This window comes from Triticum urartu, chromosome 1A (assembly GCF_056163025.1).
Source record: "Triticum urartu cultivar PI428250 chromosome 1A, HENAU_Tu73, whole genome shotgun sequence".
Lineage (NCBI taxonomy): Eukaryota > Viridiplantae > Streptophyta > Magnoliopsida > Poales > Poaceae > Triticum > Triticum urartu.
Window position 1 is genome coordinate 534,086,269 of NC_141873.1, and position 19,431 is coordinate 534,105,699.

General features: G+C 44.2%; 1 pseudogene; it reads left to right on the forward strand.

The window, feature by feature from the left end:
• The first annotated feature begins 366 nt into the window (after positions 1–366).
• The window catches only part of LOC147992312 (uncharacterized), a 117,065-nt pseudogene continuing 98,000 nt past the window's right edge, over positions 367–19,431 (forward strand).

Below are 19,431 nucleotides of genomic sequence, written 5' to 3' on the forward strand. Positions count from 1 at the left end.
ACCCGGCGGCACATGCGATCGTGGATCTTGTTCTGGTAGTGCTGCTCCTCATGATCTGGGTTCACGTAGCATCGGTAGCCGTCGGCTGTGCGCACCACCAGTATCCTTATTTGATGTGGTGGCTAACCTAGGTATCCGGCGGCAGAGGTAATCACGGATCTAGCTAGGTTTTGAGATCATGCAGTTCCTCGCGATTGAAAGTGATCACGACGGGTGCCGTGGCCATCTTCCTTGATAAGTTCAGCAGATCTGAACGGCCTCAGTTGCGGTTGTTTACATAACACCCGTGATCGTGTGCTATGTGTTTTATATTTCATCATTGATAATGTTTGCACATGTGATGATACATAATATTGGTTGTAGGAAATGGCGGACGAGGAGTTAACTGCTATCATGGTAGACATGGAGTTTGGGGAACTAATGAAAGACTGGATAGAAGATTGGTCAGATGATGAAAATTCAGATCGTGAAGATCGGTCAGAGAATGGGAACGAATGGGACGATCTTAATGTGAGTGGCATTGTCATGTTGTAATTTTTTGGTGGCATCCGACAACATTAAATCTTTGTGTTGAAAATTTATAGATCGATGAGCTTGATGATGATCAGGAAAACAACTCGGAGCTCTCGAATGAAGATTACATTAGTCAGGTATGTAAGTGAAAATTTTTGTTGGCATGCAAATTGAATTTCTTCTGGAATATTATATGATAAGTAATTATGTATTTGTGTTGTATTTTTCAGTTCATTTATGAATGTCATAACGCGTACGACTATTACGGTGAATCCGACACGGAGACAGGCCTTAACGACGAATCATTAGATGCACCTGGTTCTGGGGAGTCCGAGTCGTCTGTCATCATGAGTGAGGTATGTGTGTAATCAATGTTCTATGGAAGTAAGTAATGTTAAACCATAGAAATCTGTTTTCATGGCTGTGGTTTGATTGTGTAGGTGACACAAGATGATGGTGCAAAGCATGTCCAAGATACTGCCAGTGCAGATGATAAGAGGGATATGTTCATGCAGATAATGGAAATGACCTTTACGTCTCACGATGCTGCGTATGATTTCTACAACATCTATGCTAGAGATAATGGTTTCAGCATTAGAAAGAATAAGGTCAGGTATAGGAAAACAGAGTCACGTCATATGCGTTATAGGCGGTTTGTTTGTTCAAGACAAGGGAAATGTGACAGCAAGTTGCTAACCGAGGAAGGACACAGCCGCAGGCTCAGAGCCGAGACACGATGCTTTTGCGAAGCGCACCTGACCGTCAAGCTTGACCAAAAGTGTGGGGTTTGGTATGTTGAAAGTTTTGAGGACAAGCATAGCCATATGTTGGCAGGACCGGACGAGGTACCTTTTCTTTGGTCCGACAGAAAAATCAAGGGACAATTCCATTTCTCCCCCTAACTTGAGCCACCACCTGGCATTTGCCTCTAATTTTCAGGTATGCTCAAAAATACCCCTCTTCCGTCAAGTCACCTTATAGAAATGCCCTTGCCGTCCGGTCAAAGGGCTTTGACCGTCTAGTGAATAGTAACATGGTGAACATTAAATTTGAAAAAATAGCAAAAAAAATCAAAAAAAATCTGAAATTTTGTTGGCTCGAAGATACTCAAGGGCGCAAGGAGCGTACAAATTTTCAAGCTATTTGGACATTCCAGGAACTCGTGGGAAAGGAAAAAATGTAAATCTATACGCTATGAATAGTAAATTACAAAAAAATAGCAAGAAAAATTTAAAAAGTATGAATTTTTCTGGCATCAAAGAGGCTTGGGTGCGCAAGGCGCTTGCAATTTTTTTTGATCAAATGACATGCGAGGTGCTCTAGCAAAAAAAAACAAAATAGTGCATTTTTCAGAGTTTTTTTCTGCGCCAAATATAGTTTTTTCTCCACGAGCTCCTACAGTGTCGAAACACGACAAAAAATTGCACACACCTTGCGCACCCCAGCTTCTTTGATGCCAAAATTTTTCATATTTTTTTGAATTTTCTTACTATTTTTTTTGAATTTACTATTTACAGCGTACATTTTAAAGTTTTTCCTTTGACACGAGCTCCTGGAATGTCCAAACTGTGCCAAAATTTGTACGCACCTTGCTCCCTTGAGTATCTTCGATCCCACAAAATTTCAGATTTTTTTGATTTTTTTTGCTAGTTTTTTCGAATTTACTGTTCACAATGTTACTGTTCACCGGACGGTCAAACCCCTTTGACCGGACGGTAACGGCAGAAAAGGGCATTTCTGTAAGGTGACTTAACGGAAGAGGGGTATTTTTGAGCATACCTGAAAATTAGGGGCAAATGCCAGGTGGTGGCTCAAGTTAGGGGGATAAATGGAATTGTCCCAAAAATCAAAGAGTACCAGAAGCATGAGATATTGTCCATGGGAGCTGCAGGGATTAGAATTCATGACATGATGGATTGCTTCATCAGCAAGCATGTATGGTACGGCGGTGTTGGTTTTACCAGGCGTGAAATATACAACCTTTGCGCCAAGGAGAAGAGGAAGCTGCTTTCAAAAGGTGATGCTGCCACAGCCATAGGCATCATGGCCAGTAGGAAACAGAGGGATCCTAGCTTCTTTTTCGAGTAAAGGCTAGATAAGGAAGGACATTTGAATAGGATGTTCTGGTGCGACTCCTAGTCTCGTCATGACTATGAGGACTTCAGCGACGTGCTTGTATTTGACAACACGTACAAGATGAACCGCTATGGTATGCCATTCATACCTTTTGTTGGTCTTAACAATCACCGGAAGACCATTGTTTTTGGTTGTGCCATAGTTCCGGACGAGACCGAGGAGACATACGTGTGGCTTCTGCAGACGTTTTTGAGGTCCATGTGTCAAAAGATGGCTAAGAGTGTTATCACAAACACCGACGCTGCGATGATCAAGGCAATTCGCGAAGTCTTGCCAGACGTGTGGCACCGTATATGTACGTGGCACATAGAGAAAAATATGAAGATTCACCTCAGTCACAAGTCCTTGAAGGAGTTCCGAACTCTTCTGTACTACAGCACATCCACGGCAACGTTTGAGGAGAGATGGCACGCATTTTCCAAAAAATGGCAGTCGGAAGAAATTGTAACATGGTTGAGGCGGATGTATAAGAAGAGGAGACTATGGGCCGCGGCATATCTAACACAGGGGTTTTGGCTTGGCATGAAAACCAACCTGCAGAGTGAAAGCCTGAACTCATGCCTTCACCTCCACCTAGACGGTGAAATGACCCTGGTGGATATGATTTTGCACTATGAGAACGCCGTTGTGCGTATCCGTGAAAACGAGGCGCGAGATGACTGCACGGCCTCACAGAGTTTACCGGTGCCAGTTACTAGCTCGAGGGAACTTGAGATAGCTGCTTCTCACGTCTTCACTCCAGCAAACTTCTATATGTTGCAGGATGATCTTAGAAAAATTGACAGCATGGAGATTGTAGAAATTAAGCTGGGAGACGGATCACTGCAGTACATCGTGGCCTGGAAGAATAACCGGAAGCACCGTTTTTGGGTGGAGTATACACCAGTAAATTCTGCAGAAACTATAAGGTGCAGCTGCAGAAGAATGATTCGAAAGGGTCTACCTTGCAAGCACATATTCCATGTACTGAAGCACTTGAACATATCTGAAATACCAAAGTGTTTAGTTCTTATTCGGTTCACAAAAGAAGCAAGGTTGGGACTGCCCGCGAGGCGCACAAGCGATCTGTTGGGATTTGGTTGGACTGGGGCCGGAGAAAGAATGAAATATAGCTAGGTCAGTGTGTTAGCGTCTGAAGCTATGCATGCGACATGCAAACACCCTACTTTGTGGGATCAGTTACAGGAGAGTTTGAAGGCTGTGATAGCTAGGAGTCATGAGTATGATCTGCTACAGGAAAATTTGTTGAAGCAAGCAAATGACATCAGTAAGTGTGCAGTTGAATATGTGGACGATGGTGAAGGCAACATGATTGAGGTTAAAGATCCTATGAAAGTGTCAAGCAAAGGTGCAACAAAGGCAGATGAGAGCGGCCCTGTCTCGAAAAATGGTAGACCACTCTCTTTTGATGAGTTGAAAACCCGGTGCGGCGCTTGCAAATTGGTAGGATACTCTAGACGTAGCAAGAAATGCAAACTAAATCAGAAGTAAGTGTTTGTATGCATTGTGGATTATTAAATTTTGTATCATTCATTAACTTAGCTTGTCTTCTATCATGTGGAGAAAAGTGGAGAAGGAACAAGAGTAGAACACTTGCTTCAATTATTTACTGTGTTAATCAGCCGGCTCATACCTTGGCTAAGGTAGCTGTAGGCGCTTGTGTTTCTTTGGTTTGGAGGCTTTGGCCCCCTGATTGTATCCTTAGTGTATTAGCAGACGAGATCCCAGTCTTTGTTCAAATAAAGTAAAATAAAAAAAATTCTTTACTGTGTCATGACCGGGGCGGGAGGTAGAAAGAATATTATTGTACATTTCCCCTGCCCACGTCCTAAATGCCATTAAATAAGTAACTATACCACTCTCCTCCCCACCACACACTCACCCACCTCCCACGGGCGCCGGTTCGAACTCCCCTCTTATCCCCACCTAAAGTAGATCGAGAATACCCTCGCCGGCGACCGCTGCAGCCACCTCCATGGAGAGAAGCCTCAGCTGGCAGAGAGCGATGATGGACCTCGCCGGCGATGACGAGGGGTGGCGCGCAGTTGATGGACGTGTGCGTCTGGTTCCCCAGCACGGAGAAGTTGGTCAACCACGCGCGTGGCCTCGTCAAAGTCCTCACCGACGCCAGAGGAAGCGCGCCTTCCCCTACGGCCGCGGCGTCCTGCCGGCTGTCCTACTCGTGCGGGCAATGCAAGAGGCCATGCTGAGCAACTCCCCTGTTCAGCGCGCAAGGTGGTGGATGTACCGCTCCACCACCATGACGCTGCGGCCAGATTCAGCACACGTTGCGTCGAGGGCGGACCGCATCGACGTCGAGCTCGCTGTCCCTGCGCCCATCAGCCCGGACTACCAGGCCCGCCATGTGTCGAAGCCAGTGCTGCCATTGGGCTCTGACGTCGTGGAGGATGACATGGAGGAGGTACTGGTCATCCTTGATGACCATGAGGAGGGCGAGGAGGACGCTGTGCAGATGGTAGTGCCGGTCGCCGTCGAGGGTGGCAAGACAATGCCCATTAACGTCAAGCTCCTTCCCCTCCTCCCTGACATAGTGAAGGTGGAAGAAGAGGAGGTGGCTCAGGATCAGGTGGCGCAGCTGTCCAACACAACGGTGGTCAAGAAGAAGGCTTCTCCGTGTGTGGTGCGCCGCTCACGCCGCCTCAAATTTCTGAAGAAGTGAAGATGGGCATAGTTGCTGAAGGAGGAGGAAGCTGCTGGTTATCTTAAGTTACGTATGCTGTTATATGTTTCAGCATATAAGTTAACATTATTTTGGGTTTGATGTTGGTTAGGTATGCTTTTATATGTAAGCATATAAGTTATGCAATCGGTACGGTTTGATCGGGTTCTTTGTGGCTGAAGAACTGAATATCTACTGCTCACCCTAAGTGCCAAGTTCAGTTAAATTTCTGATTATTGAATATGTATTGTTGCTTTGCTTCAGTGTTACATGGAAGCTGCTAGATGTTGCTCCTATGTTGCAACAAGACAATGAACTAGTCTTCTACATAAATCAGTAGTGTTGCTAGGTGATGTGCCCATGTGCATCACATACCAAATATAGAACATGCCAAAAGTGCATTGTCTGTCAAATACAGGACATGCCGAAAGTGCATTGTCTACCAAATATAGAACATGCCAAAAGTGCACTGTCTACCAATCATGATGGCCCCATGTTATTTATGCTGCAATCTCTGTTACACTTTGCCCATAAACTGAATAGCAAATAATTCAGCATCATTTCATCATGTCAATTACAATGATGTCAATAACTTTATGAACAATCTACTTGCTAACTATGACAGCAATCATAATGGCAAGCAGGCCAAGATACAGAAGACCTCCAAATCCTAAAATCCTATCCCTATAGAGCAATATCTCCTTGTGCATCTTAACCATTGCCCTCTTTTCTTTCTCATTCCTTTTAATTTCAGCTTCATATTCTATAATCTTAGTCTCCGGTTTCTTGTTCTTCATGGCAAGATACTTAATGACTGACTTTGCTTTGCTATCCCACTCCCCATCAACCCATTCAACATACTCAGAAGTGATATCATCCTAAATAAATCATGAGCAATTCAAGTCATTTTATAACTGAACTTGTCTCTACAAGAGTTAAATACTGAACTTTTTTGCAGCTTGACCGCAATAGCAGTACTAGTTTGACGATCATGCTCAGTAGACTAACCTGAAACACACATCCCCCGAGTGCCTACCAAAATTGTCTACATCTATGTAGACACGGCCACTAGGAGTTTCCTGATGACCACATAGATGGAGCTTGTCATGGCCACAGGTGATGAATTATGGGCGATAATGCTGGGATGTAAAGAACAACGGTAAAGAACTTACCTTTTTGCCACCAAAGTGTAGCACTGAAGAAACCCTAGCCGTGGGTTCTCCCGGCCCGCCGCCGCCCACAAAACCCCCGTCCCCTGTTCCACTAGATCCGCCGCCGCTGCCTCCCGTGCCACTGAATCCGGCCCACCTGCTTGCAGGACCCAGGGTTCGACCTAACTTGCGGTCGCCACCGCTCTTCTCGCCGCAGCCGCCGCCGCCCGACGCCCAGCTCGCTGTCATGCTTTCGCCGTCGAGATTTGGAGGCGCAAATAGAGAGGGAGGGCTTGGGATTTGGAAAGGGAAACGAGAAAAGGGGAAAGATCGATGTGAACCTAGCAAAATGGGCTGGTGTAGCGCTGCCGGGAAGATAGCCCGCCTGTGGGGCCCCTCAAGTGGTTAGATGGGCCGTGCCTGGCATTATGGTGAGTACTGAAAAAGGTAATTATACATATAATAAAAAAACGACGGTTTTGTAAAACAAACTAGAAAAACATGATGCCTGATAACACGCGATAGAGCCAACGAGCTGACATGACTAATTTTGATGAGTGTAATATTACATTTTGGCTCGATATATTTACTTATCTACCATGACTAATTTTCATAATAATGTGATGAGGGGGAATTACTAGGAGATTATGCAAGATGATGGCATGCAGATAGCTAAGGCAGAATGCTAAGCTTGGTAGAGTTTTAAAAAAAGTTAAGATTGTGAAAATTTTAATATGAAACTTACGAGAGCAGTTGAAGAGAAAAATAGACTATTATAAAAAATTGGAGAAGGAGAAAAATATTAAGCAAGAACACTTGATAAGTGAAGCCGTGAAAAATACAATTATAAAAAATTGGAGAAGGAGAAAAATATTAAGCAAGAACAATTGATAAGTGAAGCCAAAACTTTATTGGTAGGACCAAATTGTCTTCTCCGAGCGAATTTTATGACCGAATTGTCTTGTACGAGCGAATTGTCTGACAGACACATACACATGCATGTGCCCTATTTATTACATAAAAATGATAGAACCCCTAAGATAATCATGCCGTCAAAACCTTCGACCGGACTAAATCCAAACCACTAAAACTTCAATCTTGCATGCCGCATGAATTCTTCAGGCGAGCCTTTTGCTTGCGATTTCGTGAATTTTGTTCTTCACACACTCCATCGAGTTTGAAGGTGACATAATCAACTCTGCGACGAAACGTCTTCTCCTTGCGTCAACGGTGGCCTACAAAAAATGACATAAAGGTTACATGAACCGAAGTTGCTACACCACCATAGTAGCTAGTCTACAAACGAAAATAATAGCATACCTGTGTAAATTTGCGGGTGATTTTGTCCCCGTCCCAATGTTCTAGACATTCTGTGACAAAAAGGCCACAAGAGTTCCTGGTACATATGCAAACATTAGCGGTGGGCAATACAAACATGTGTGTTCTTGTTTGATTGTGCATGATGTCCTATTAACTCATCCATCCTCTTGCTGGGGTATGTCGTACTCCTTGATAGGCCACTTACTTACGTCCGGATATTTCCCTGGTGTAATAAGATTTGCCTGGCGCATATCGTATGCTATAGCCATTCGCTATAAAGAGGATAGTGTTGAAGAACAATCATTAACAATATGTAAGAGCAATGGTACAAATGTTGGTTACATTACTAGTGCTTTAACAGTCCTCTCAGTCAGGTCCAGAGGATAGTGCGAATCGAGAGCTTGGAATTCTTTCTTGATCATGTGCATGACCACGGTCATCCAGTGGCTATTGTCGATATTCAACGCGATATATGTCTACAGTGCAAAAAACCATTACGGATCAAAAGAAATACTTGATGAACTATCCTGTAGTGATGAATCACAAACATTACGTACCTTATCACGCATAGTATACTCTTTCGTGACTATTAACTGCCCCAGCTTTGGTCAAAGCACTATCCATGTTGCAGCTCGATGGAAATGGATCGTCATGTGCGATAGCATGATCTACAAGGAATTTGGACCTCCACGCTGGACAGAGGTAACGATCATGACCAACACGCAGCTCCAAATGTCCATATAAGCATCAATAACCTGCATAGAATATCAGCCCAGTAGATGTTGAGAGTTGAGACATAGATTTTTGAGCATTTTAAAAACAGGACATGCAAGTAGTACTTACATCGTCCGACAGCCATCTATGAGCTAGTACCGGTAGAATCCTTTCGGAAGTCAGAGTTATGCCACGGCCTTCACTGTAGTAAATTCTTTTGTTCTTGTTCTTCTCAATGCTAGCAGCTAACTCGACAAATGAAACAGCTGCATCAATTATTTTTGGCGAAAACTCATCTGCCACAACCTCCGGCACATTATTGTTCAAAAATAGAGCTGCATGAAATAATATGAACGTCAACAATGGTGATCATATGCATTGGTAGTAAATAAAAAATTAAGAATGGTAGTTATGATACCTCTAGTAGCAGTACTAGTACCAGAGGTTCTCTGACCACGGCTGGTATGCCTGACGGGCTTGTGAAGTGCGTAGGGGGATTCAAATTTCTTGGGAACGGTCCGCTTCCACTTACTGGACATAACCTCCTCATCCTTATCGATTGTTGCACCCTTTTTTCCATTCTCCTTAGCCATGAACTTGCTAACAGAAGATGGACAAATGTCTATGTCCGATGAAGGTGCTAGAGTAGAAGTACCAACCACCCAAGGGTTTTTCGGTGTACCCACACATACATCATTACGCCTAACAGGTGAAGCTTCCTTGTGTCCATTCAGCTTCGGTGGGGTTTTCTGTTTCGCAAACTAAATCGTGTGAACATTTCTGGACGAAGAAAATTAAACGAGAAAATTATAGATAGAAAGATAAATACATAGTACCTCAGGTACGGTTTTATGGTCGGGAAGCACTATATCAGGCTGCGTCATGTCAATGATCGGCTGTCCATCACTGTCCATGTCTTCCTTGTACACGAATTCCTTCTTTTCATATGGACCATTCTCGAACGAATCCACTTCGTCCGGATCATTCTCCGCGGATGGCACGGCAGCAGCCGGCTTGTACATGACACCTTCTTTGTTCAACTTCTCCAACAACCTCTGCAATAGAAATATAAACTTAATAATGGTAGGATGGTTTAAAACAGCAAACATACTGTAAACTATAAAGTTTGGGTGTGATACCTCAGCAACTTGATCAGGGATTTACCTCATCTCGGTGTGTATGAAGTCCATGCACCGCTTCATTAGAAGCTCCATCAAATCTTCCGACAATGCGGCTGTCGTCGACTTCTTTGCGTTTCGAGTTGCAGGCTTGGTTTTTGGCTTCATGGTAGGCGCATTATTTGGGATGTTGGGCTCCTGAGCCCTATACTCCTGGGTGATATTATTCTCGATCTGCATGCGATATTGAAGTACATGTGATGAATAAAAAATAAATAGTATTAAGTTACAAAACATTTAAGAAAGACGAAACACAATGACTTACCCTTACGTTACCACAGCTGCGCCCATTTTCATAGTCGAACCTATCTGTCCTAGTGGCTGCACCTTCCGTCCAGTTCCTCGTAAGAGGTTGTATGGACAAGTTGGGATTATAGGCGCATTTGCCTTCGACCGGTTGCACCTTCTCCCAGTACAAGTACTACAAAAAAAATATAAGGATTTAGAGTTAGTAAAATACATCACATAAAATTGCAATGATATGATAATTGACATTATGCAACAGGTCTGATACGAGTACCTGCAAGAGAGCCAAATTGCCTTTCGGCCATTGGCGGAGGTGTTTGCCTTTCTTCACTATGCGAAGGCAATCAAGGAGAACACGCATGGTGAAGGCATTCCAGTTAATCTTTGAAATACGTTTCACATCGTAGACCAAAGCGTAGTACTGCTTTGGCACAATCTTGCTCGACATGGGAGCAATAATTGTTCCTAACAGGACCAACACTACTTTGCGAAGGAAATCGTCGTCGGTGGCTTTACTTTTAATTATGTCCTCAATGAGATTATCTATCACTATGTTTTCTGATGTCTTACTGAGAAATTGTGGCGGCACCCGCTCCTTCATGTCCTCGCCTTCTTCAGTCAGAATGTCCGAAGCGGACAGTCCTTGGTTCTCGAGGTTAAAGATGCACTCGACGTCGACCGCACCGAGAGTCACCTCCCCAACCTGCTCTTGTATAATGAATCTACCCGTGCTGGCCTGAAAATTCTCAATCATATACCTAATCAGCAGGGTACGCATCTTAATAGATGGTATTTGCAGCATGCTGCGTAATGATGTATCAGCCACTCTAGCGCGTTGACCGCTCGATAGATCTGCAACAAGCTTGCACCATTTCTCAACTGCGCATACTATTTCTCCATTCAGCTCGTCCATCCTGTTGAAAGAAAATATATAACGTCGTGACATTAGCTAACACTAAAGCAAAAATAACAATAGACATGCAAAAATATAAAACTTTCTGGCAGTAGCTAACACTAATGCAAAATTAACACTAATGGAAATACAAAACTATCACCATGTATACTGCAACTTGCAGCCAAGTGTGTGCTGACATGAGGCAATAAAAAAGTAACTACAATTGGTAATTGAATTTACTTGCATCTGATCAAGTTCTTTGAGTATCATATAAATTATATAATCAATAAATTTAATATGGTAAACTGTTACTTGTTCGTCTGGTTGTCTTACTAACAGGGTGACAAATTGTTCAGCTGTAAATAAACTAGAGTCTATAGCAATGGTACCTATTTGAGGTTGATCAACATCTAATGTTAATAACTCTTTAATGTTCTATGTGCACAACAATATAATTGTATCGTGTGACAAAAATATAATTGGATCTTGTGACAAAAAATGTATTGCATCATGCTTCTCGAGAAACAACATCTTATTCTACCATGCTATGAAAGAACCAAAGAATGTTTTCATCTATGCCATCTGGTCAGAACGCATCTAGCCGAGTTCATACTAGTTGAAAATATGTGTAAACCTAAGTCCATCAAAGCAACGAGACGGAGGAAGTAGCTTGCTATGAAGGCGCGAGGGAAGGAGGACAATTTACTTGATCGGTCGACGAAGATGAAAGAAGTCGGCGATGCGTTCCCGACGTAGTTCGTTGAGGTCGGCCTGCACGTGCGGACGACCTTGATCTTCTCGGGGTTTTTGTGGCGTGTGGGATGCGGTGGACGGAGCTGTCGACGCCTCGCCGGCAGGAGTCGATCTAGTCGATGACGTGTGTGAGGAGGAGGAGATTATATAGGAGGTCGACGCCTAGGTCGTCGTAACTTCCCTGTGGCCAATCTCGCGATCTATATTTTCCTTCGTTGAAGCGAGGCTGAACGTGCTCCTCAATCGTAGGGATTAGGAACATATGGATTAGCATGATCCCAGAATTGTGTAACAGAATGACAACTACTCCCGTGATCGACGTGCGTGTGATCGACGTGCATGGAAAGCACAGCGTTGTGGGATCCACAATATGGATCCGACACTTATTTGCTGTCTGGGCCGGCCCGCCTACCTGCATTGTTTCTTCCCTCAAAATAAATATCATTGGTTCATCCCTAAAAAAACTCTTTGTGACACGTATTAGTTATTGTATACTTGTATATGTTCAACAGTATTTATAGTATCTCTATCATTTCTACAATATTATACATGCATCGAGTGTCGGAAATGAACGATACTTGTCATGCATGCATGCCATGGTCATCGTAGGTTATGGATTAAGTTTGGGATCATTTCTTGAGATCATAGGTTACGCATAAACCACTTTCAGACCTGCCCTACGGCAGACCCGAATGGTCCTGCTTGTACATGGTGCATGTGGAAGCATGCATGAGATGACCCCCAACTTTTGGGAGCATGTGGGCCTGGCCAATGTGGTCCCCCAGGCAAGGTGTGCACGAATTCGGACACAAAACGCACGTTGCGTCACATGGGGGCAGTGTTGTAGGGTTTTGTCGCCAGAAAACCCTAGAAATTGCATCGAGTGTCGCAAATGAACGATACTTGTCACGCATGCAAGCCATGGTCATCGTAGGGTATGCATGAAGTTTGGGATCATTTGGTGGGACCGTCAAGGAAAACCAATTTTAGACCTGACCTCCGGCAGACCCGAATGGTCCTGCTTGTACATGGTGCATGTGGAAGCATGCATGGGTGACCCCAACTTTTGGGAGCTTGTGGGCTTGGCCAATGTGGCCCCCCAGGCAAGGTGTGCACGAATTCGGACACAAAACGCACGTTGCATCACGTGGGGGTAGTGTTGTAGGGTTTTGTCACCGGAAAACCCTAGAAAATGCATCGAGTGTCGCAAATGAACGATACTTGTCACGCATGCATGCCATGGTCATCGTAGGGTATGCATGAAGTTTGGGACCATTTGGTTGGACCGTCAAGGAAAACCAATTTCGGACCTGATCTCCGGCAGACCCGAATGGTCCTGCTTGTACATAGTCCATGTGGGGGCATGCATGAGATGACCCCAACTTTTGGGAGCATGTGAGCATGGCCAATGTGCCCCCCCAGGCAAGGTGTGCACGAGTTCGGACACAAAACACACGTTGCGTCACGTGGGGGCAGTGTTGTGGGGTTTTGTCGCCGGAAAAACCCTAGAAAATTCATCGAGTTTTGGAAATGAATGATACTCGTCATGCATGCTTGCCATGGTCATCCTAGGGTGTGCATACAGTTTGGTCTGAATTGGTGAGACCGAGAAGATAAACCTGCTCCTAGTACATGGTGCATGTGGAGGTATGGATGCGACTGTCCCAACTACATTTGATTTAATAATATTTCAAGTATCAAACAGAAAATAGAATTTATAATTTGGAATGAAGAATTGAAATAATGAAGAAGTGCAATAGAACATAACATATTATCTTACATTTTGGAAATATTTCGAATATAAAGAAGAGAACAAATATTAGAATGAAGAAGTGAAATAAAACAGAACATTTTATCTTACAAATTAAAAATATTTCAAAAATAATAAAGATAAGAAATATTAAAATTAACAATTAAAATAAAACACACCATTTTAGTTTATATTTCGTAAATATTATCGACATACAAAAGAGAACGAACAAATGAAATAAAACACAACAGAATTTGGCTTATTTCTAAAATTTTAGTAAACACTTTTAGAAATAATATAGAAAAAAGAGATTTGATTTTAAATATTAGAAATATAAACAAGAAAAGAAACAAACAAAATATAAAACATATCAGCGCGCGGGTATGGCTGCCCTGGGCCAGCCCGCCCGAATTGGGCCCAAGGCGGAGCCGCGCAGGGCACATCGCAGCGCACAGCCGTTGGGTGGTGGGAGTTTAGTCCCACCTCGCCAAGCGAGGGAGCGCCGCACCGGTTTATATACCCGACTGCGACTCCCCTCACAAGTTCCTATCAATTGCAGGTAGTACATTGCCTAACTCTCGTCCCCTCTGCCCCGTGGGGCCTACTAGCAGCAGAGATACTCTCGACCACGGGCCTGCATCCTGGCCCATGCACCGCAGGGTTCCTAGTCGTATGCAGGCCGTGGAGTATGAATTCTCCTGCTCTGGTAGGTGGGCACTTTTTTTGGCATATTGCCATGTGTATTGATCTTCAAATCACACACTAAATTATACAGATGCTCACTTGCATTCAATACACAATTTTTTTGTGCATACATGACAAGTTAATGTTTTGACCTTCAAGTCATCTAATAAATTTTACACAGGCTCACTTACATGTAATTCACATGGATATTAATTGGATTTCAACAAAAATGAGGCCGTGGTGTATGAATTCTACTACCACATGCATGCCATGGTCATGGTACGGTGTGCAAAAAGTTTGGGATCTTTTGGTGGGACCGTCAAGGAAAACCTCTTCCAAACTTGCCCTTCGGCAGACCCGAATGGTTCGGCTTGTACATGGTGCATGTGGGGGCATGCATGAGATGACCCCAACTTTTGGGAGCATGTGAGCATGGCCAATGTGCCCCCCAGGCAAGGTGTGCATGAGTTCGGACACAAAACACACGTTGCGTCACACCGTGGCAGTGTTCTAGGGTTTTATCACCGCAATACGCCTACAAGATGAATAGGGTGTCAGAAATGAACGGTAGTTGCCAGGCATGCTTGCTATGGTCATTGTAGGGTGTGCATAAAAGTTTGGTATCAATTGGTGAGACCGAGAAGAAGAAGAACTTGCTTGTAGTACATGGTGCAAGTGGAGGCATACATGCGATTGTCCCAACTATATTTGATTTAATAATATTTCATGTATGAAACAGAAAATAAAATTTATAATTAGGAAAGACAACCATGAAAAGTGAAATATGAGAGAACAATATATCATACATTATTTAAATTTATAACTGTCAGAACAAAGAAAAGAGGAGAATATAGAAAACAGAAGAAAAAATTTGAATGAATAAGTGCAATAAAAGACAACATATTTGTTGGGGAACGTTGCAGAAAACAAAAAAATTTCCTACGTTTTCACCAAGATCCATCTATGAGTTCATCTAGCAACGAGTGATCGGATGCATCTACATACCTTTGTAGATCGCGAGCGGAAGCGTTCAAGAGAACGGGGATGAGGGAGTCGTACTCGACGTGATCCAAATCACCGGAGATCCTAGCGCCGAACAGACGGCACCTCCGCGTTCAACACACGTACGGTCAGCGTGACGTCTCCTCCTTCTTGATCCAGCAAGGGGGAAGGAGAGGTTGATGAAGATCCAGCAGCACGACGGCGTGGTGGTGGATGCAGCAGTCACCGCAGCAGGGCTTCGCCGTTTTACTGCAAGAGGGAGAGGTGTAGCAGGGGAGAGGGAGGCAACAAGACTTCAGGGTGCGGCTTCCCTCCCTCCCCCCTTTATATAGGGCCCTAGGGGGGTGCGCCGGCCCTAGGAGATGGGATCTCCTAGGGGGGCGGCGGCCATGGGGGAGGAGTGCCCCCCAAGGCAAGTGGAGGCGCCCCCTCCCCTAGGGTTCCCAACCCTAGGCTCATGGGGGGCCCAAGGGTGGCGCACCAGCCCGTTATGGGCTGGTTCCCTCCCCACTTCAGCCCATGGGGCCCTCCGGGATGGGTGGCCCCACCCGGTGGACCCCCGGGACCCTTCCGGTGGTCCCGGTACAATACCGTTGACCCCTAAACTCTCCCGATGGCCGGAACTGCACTTCCTATATATAATTCTTCACCTCCGGACCATTCCGGAACTCCTCATGACGTCCGGAATCTCATCCGGGACTCCGAACAACTTTCGGGTTACTGCAAATTCATATCTCTACAACCCTAGCGTCACCGAACCTTAAGTGTGTAGACCCTACGGGTTCGGGAGACATGTAGACATGACCGAGACGGCTCTCCGGTCAATAACCAACAAAGGGATCTGGATACCCATGTTGGCTCCTACATGCTCCTCGATGATCTCATCGGATGAACCACAATGTCGAGGATTCAAGCAACCCCGTATACAATTCCCTTTGTCAATCGGTATGTTACTTGCCCGAGATTCGATCGTCGGTATCCCAATACCTCGTTCAATCTCGTTACCGGCAAGTCACTTTACTCGTACCGTAATGCATGATCCCGTGACCAGACACTTGGTCACTTTGAGCTCATTATGATGATACATTTCTGAGTGGGCCCAGAGATACCTCTCCGTCATACGGAGTGACAAATCCCAGTCTTGATCCGTGTCAACCCAACAGACACTTTCGGAGATACCCGTAGTATACCTTTATAGTCACCCAGTTACGTTGTGATGTTTGGTACACCCAAAGTATTTCTACGGTATCCGGGAGTTACACGATCTCATGGTCTAAGGAAAAGATACTTGACATTTGGAAAAACTCTAGCAAATGAACTATACGATCTTGTGCTATGTTTAGGATCGGGTCTTGTCCATCACATCATTCACCTAATGATGTGATCTCGTTATCAATGACATCCAATGTCCATAGTCAGGAAACCATGACTATCTGTTGATCAACGAGCTAGTTAACTAGAGGCTTACTAGGGACATGTTGGTGTCTAAGTATTCACACATGTATTACGATTTCCGGATAACACAAATATAGCATGAATAAAAGACAATTATCATGAACAAGGAAATATAATAATAATCGTTTTATTATTGCCTCTAGGGCATATTTCCAACAGTCTCCCACTTGCACTAGAGTCAATAATCTAGTTACATTATGATGAATCGTACACCCATGGAATTCTAGTGTTGATCATGTTTTGCTCTAGGGAGAGGTTTAGTGAACGGATCTGCTACATTCAGGTCCGTATGTACTTTACAAATATCTATGTCTCCATCTTGAACATTTTCACGAATGGAGTTGAAACGACGCTTGATGTGCCTGGTCTTCTTGTGAAACCTGGGCTCCTTGGCAAGTGCAATAGCTCCAGTGTTGTCACAGAAGAGTTTGATCGGCCCCGACGCATTGGGTATGACTCCTAGGTCGGTGATGAACTCCTTCACCCAAATTACTTCATGCGCTTCCTCCGAGGCTGCCATGTACTCTGCTTCACATGTAGATCCCGCCACGACGCTCTGCTTGTAACTGCACCAGCTTACTGCCCCACCATTCAAAACATACACGTATCCGGTTTGTGACTTAGAGTCATCCAGATCTGTGTCGAAGCTAGCGTCGACGTAACCTTTTACGACGAGCTCTTCGTCACCTCCAAAAACGAGAAATATTTCCTTAGTCCTTTTCAGGTACTTCAGGATATTCTTGACCGCTGTCCAGTGTTCCTTGCCGGGATTACTTTGGTACCTACCTACCAAAGTTACGACAAGTTTTACATCAGGTCTGGTACACAGCATGGCATATATGATAGAACCTATGGCTGAGGCATAGGGGATGACACTCATCTCTTCTATATCTTCTGCCGTGGTCGGACATTGAGCTGAGCTCAATTTCACACCTTGCAACACAGGCAAGAACCCCTTCTTAGACTGATCCATATTGAACTTCTTCAATATCTTATCAAGGTATGTGCTTTGTGAAAGACCTATGAGGCGTCTTGATCTATCTCTATAGATCTTGATGCCTAATATATAAGCAGCTTCTCCAAGGTCCTTCATTGAAAAACTCTTATTCAAGTAGGCCTTAATGTTGTCCAAAAGCTCTATATCATTTCCCATCAAAAGTATGTCATCTACATATAATATGAGAAATGCTACAGAGCTCCCACTCACTTTCTTGTAAACGCAGGCTTCTCCATAAGTCTGCATAAACCCAAACGCTTTGATCATCTCATCAAAGCGAATGTTCCAACTCCGAGATGCTTGCACCAGCCCATATATCGAGCGTTGGAGCTTGCACACCTTGTCAGCATTCTTAGGATCGACAAAACCTTCCGGCTGCATCATATACAATTCTTCCTTAAGGAAACCATTAAGGAATGCCATTTTGACGTCCATTTGCCATATCTCATAATCATAGAATGCGGCAATTGCTAACATGATTTGGACGGACTTCAGCTTCGCTACCGGTGAGAAAGTCTCATCGTAGTCAACCCCTTGAACTTGTCGATAACCCTTAGCGACAAGCCGAGCTTTATAGATGGTCACATTACCATCCGCGTCTGTCTTCTTCTTAAAGATCCATTTATTTTCTATGGCTCGCCGCTCAACGGGCAAGTCAGTCAAAGTCCATACTTCGTTTTCATACATGGATCCTATCTCGGATTTCATGGCTTCCAGCCATTTGTCAGAATCCGGGCCCGCCATCGCTTATTCATAGTTCGAAGGTTCACCGTTGTCTAACAACATGATTTCCAAGACAGGGTTGCCGTACCACTCTGGTGTGGAACATCTCCTTGTGGACCTACGGAGTTCAGTAGCAACTTGATTTGAAGTTTCATGATCATCATCATTAACTTCCTCTCTAGTCGGTGCAGGCACCTCAGGAATATTTTCTTGAGTTGCACCACTTTCCGGTTCAAGAGGTAATACTTCATCAAGTTCTACTTTCCTCCCACTTACTTCTTTTGAGAGAAACTCTTTCTCTAGAAAGGATCCATTCTTGGCAACAAAGATCTTGCCTTCGGATCTGAGGTAGAAGGTATACCCAATAGTTTCTTTAGGGTATCCTATGAAGACGCATTTTTCCGACTTGGGTTCGAGCTTTTCAAGTTGAAGTTTCTTGACATAAGCATCCCATCCCCAAACTTTTAGAAACGACAGATTTGGTTTCTTCCCAAACCATAATTCATACGGTGTCGTCTTAACGGATTTCGACGGAGCCCTATTTAGAGTGAATGCGGCAGTCTCTAAAGCATAGCCCCAAAATGATAGCGGTAAATCGGTGAGAGACATCATAGATCGCACCATATCTAAGATAGTGCGATTACGACATTCGGAAACACCATTATGCTGAGGTGTTCCAGGCGGCGTGAGTTGTGAAACTATTCCACATTTTCTTAAGTGTGTGCCAAATTCGTGACTGAAGTATTCTCCCCCACGATCTGATCGCAAGAACTTGATTTTCCTGTCACGTTGATTCTCAACCTCACTCCGAAATTCCTTGAACTTTTCAAAGGTCTCAGACTTGTGTTTCATTAAGTAGACATACCCATATCTACTCAAGTCATCAGTGAGGTGAGAACATAACGATAGCCACCGCGAGCCTCAACACTCATTGGACCGCACACATCAGTATGTATGATTTCCAATAAGTTGGTTGCTCGCTCCATTGTTCCTGAGAACGGAGTCTTGGTCATTTTACCCATGAGGCATGGTTCGCACATGTCAAATGATTCGTAATCAAGAGACTCTAAAAGTCCATCTGCATGGAGCTTCTTCATGTGTTTGACACCTATGTGACCAAGGCGGCAGTGCCACAAGTATGTGGGACTATCATTATCAACCTTACATCTTTTTGTACTCACACTATGAATATCTGTAGCATTACGCTCGAGATTCATTAAGAATAAACCATTGA